A 3,232-nucleotide genomic window follows, 5' to 3' on the forward strand; every position below is an offset into this window, starting at 1 on the left:
CTCATACCCCAAATGACAGGTAAACCACCAAAAGTAAAATGACTAAAATCATTACAAATAAATACTTGTAGAATATTTAGTTACAAAACAACCCCCAAACAACACAAAACCACAAAGAAGTTACCTCAAAACAGCAAACCTACCATTTAAAACAATTAACCCCACTAAGACCAAACATAACAATAATACATAAAAAAAAAAAAACAAAAAAAACCAAAAATAAAATAACACCCACCCAAAAATACCCAATCACTCCAACACAAATTTACTTCTCAGTATCAAAATCGTATGACCTTTTAACAACCTAATTCTATTATTTCTACATCTCTTTTAACACCTATAATAACTACAACTCACACTTGAACCACATCAAATGAACTTACTTATTAACTAACCAGATGAAACAATAACACATCTATAACTTTAAATAAATTACTGCCAAATATAAACATCTTTAAACATACTGCCTTACAAAATAAAACAACTGTTCATTTTTTATTATTCACACACAATCATATATATAAAACATTTTTTAAAATATATAAATGGATGAAATCACAAGAAATCAATTTACAAAAACTTTACTAAATATTTTTTTAAACATTAATCAATCACACATAAAAATAACTAAATAATATTTTCAAACATTAAAACATCACTGAATAACTTAAAAGTAATAATTATTAATAAGATGAGTATTTCAGTTTTTAATAATGATTTATCTCCCTTACCTACTTAAATTTTTACATAGAACTCTACAAAAATCCTTACCAAGTATATTTATAACTTAAATTTTAAAACATATATAGACAAACATACTTAACAAGAATAATCTACACACCAAACAACTAAACTAACCAAAAAACCCGAATAAAATACTAATATATTCATAACACAAAAACCCAAAATCATTAACATAAAAACCCATATAAACACATGAAAATACCTACAGTTAAAAAAGACGTACCTTAATGAACAATATTCACACCTTAATAATTCATTATGAACTCTTATTAACGATTAACATTAATTACTTGATACCAATCAAATACAAGAAACTGTTACTTTAGCCAATAAATAGAATAAACTATAATAATATAACTAATAACTTAAAATCACACTTTATTAAAAATATAAAACAGTAAAGCAACGTATCATAAAAACTCCCATTATTATCACTACGCAGATATACATATATATACACATATACCTACATACAGATAGGTAGATCATATATCCATCTCAACAGCAGCATCTGGGATCGATTCCTGTTTTCTCTCTTGTCTCTTAAATTTATTAGCCACAGAGGATGGAGTAAGGAAATCATTTTATTTATCACCTGGTTCTCCAGAAACCTGAAAAACAAAATAGAACAGAACAAAAAGAAAAAAAAGAAAAGAAAACCACATTTGAAAGGCAGATCCTCACCAGCAGCTGGTCCATCTCCTACGGGGGACCTTATTCTAGGGCACTTTTGGTGCACTTGCCTGAACCTGTCAGGGCACTCTGTGCTTGCAGGAGAGATTTTTTTTGTCAGGGAGAGGCAAGGGGAGGAGAAATAACGCTCTAAACAGCTCAAATCCATTACTGTGCCACTTCCTGTGTAGCAGGTCCTGTGACAGGATGGGAACTGAGGGTGCTTGAAACTTAAAAGCTAAAGACACCAGCACAAGGTGTCCTTTTGCTTTGTCAAGGAAGTGATTTCCAAATCACAAAGCCTTTCCACCATCATCGCTCCTACCACCACCTGAAAGCCTCTTGATTCTCTTCTCAAAAACACAAGGGACACCTCAGAGTTCAGCAAGTTCTGCCAGTGCAGCCCTCGGTGCCCCTGTCTCCAGGTCTGTCCCCCTTGCTTTCATCCTCAGCCATGTCATTCTTCTACTGTGGACAGGAAATTGTCCCCATGTCTCCTGTACTTCTCTGGTTACCTTTTCTCTAAGCCGTGCAGGACCCACGAGAGGAGGCTGTGATCCTCTATCAGCTCATGGGCAGCTCTAGAGGTGACAGGGGCAGCACTCTGTGATATCTCCAGAATACGACTCTGAAACAGAAAATGCAACTTGTTCTTTTACAGCCAAGATGGGATTATCTAAAATAAAATGAGCAATTTGGCTGGTATCTGATCAACTCTCAGCTAAAATGAACACGGCCTGTTCTCAGCAACTCCAGAAAGGAAAGAAATTCTCCCTTCAAGGCTTCACACCACAGGTGCTGCTCTTACAAGAAGTATTCAGGTAGCAAGACAATTTTCTCTTTTTGTCTGAGGTTTTGATACCTGAAATCCTCAAGGTGCATGCTCCCAAACCTGAGAACTCCCGGCATGCGAGTTTCCCTCCTGCCGAAGCACTGTTCAGGTGACAAATGTGCTGGCTGGGGAAATAGAGACCCCAAAAAGAAAAGGCCCCGACTGCAGGAGCAAAACTACGGCACCCACGTGAGGCTCCACGATGGCAGGAACCTGTCCCAGTTTCAGGGGATAAGGATGGGCCTGGTTTAGACACAAGCTAAATTATTTCCCCCTCCACAGATACACAAAACCAACAAGGAACAGATTTTCAAGAGGAACAAGGCAGAATCAGCTGCTCTTTTCTGTTTTGTACTTGAGATCTCGAGGCTATATAAGCTTTTGTGGTTTGGGGTATTTGGGAACTGTTCTTTATAAATTCTTACCTGGGAGCCCTCGTCACACAAAGGACTGCTGAAAAAGGCAAGAATGACCCAGAAAATCCTCTGGTAGACATAAAGCTCACAGCAAAGTTTGTCACGCAGCCCTTCCCCAAGAAATCTGAGGATCCACTCGCACTCTGTTTTCTACGGGAATCCACAAAGAACAACACCACCATCAGACATTCAGACATTTCCAAAGGATACTTGCTCCTAAGAGCACAAAACCCCGGTTCCCTCTTAGTGCCAGCTCAGGGCTTACCACAGCTTAGTCTGGACTTCTCCATTTCCATACCTATCAAATTTAATCACTAACATCCATTGGGAACAGTCAGTCTGCTGCCCAAACATGCAGAGGAAATGGAATTTTAGAAGTAGCTGTTTCTAAAATACTTCAGTTGAACTCAAAGTTACTAACCTAAACTCAAAGAGGAATTGCAGCTAGCCGGGGCAGAACATTCTTTTCTTGTGCTCACAGAGCATATGCAGCACAACTCATTCCGCATTGGAATCAAGAAAACAACAAAAACCCCAAGGAAATAACATTTTAAATTCCTATATGAAA

At 37.3% G+C, this 3,232-nt stretch overlaps 1 long non-coding RNA gene across 1 annotated transcript; it reads right to left on the bottom strand.

Moving 5' to 3' along the window:
* Positions 1-1,310: 1,310 nt before the first annotated feature.
* Positions 1,311-2,688, bottom strand: LOC128820581 (uncharacterized). The gene is made up of 3 exons (XR_008440916.1): positions 2,674-2,688; positions 1,932-2,044; positions 1,311-1,355 (listed from the first exon to the last, which is right to left on the bottom strand). It is a non-coding gene; the product is annotated as an uncharacterized LOC128820581 (long non-coding RNA).
* Between the last annotated feature and the right edge of the window lie 544 nt (positions 2,689-3,232).

This window comes from Vidua macroura, chromosome 29, assembly GCF_024509145.1.
Source record: "Vidua macroura isolate BioBank_ID:100142 chromosome 29, ASM2450914v1, whole genome shotgun sequence".
NCBI lineage: Eukaryota > Metazoa > Chordata > Aves > Passeriformes > Viduidae > Vidua > Vidua macroura.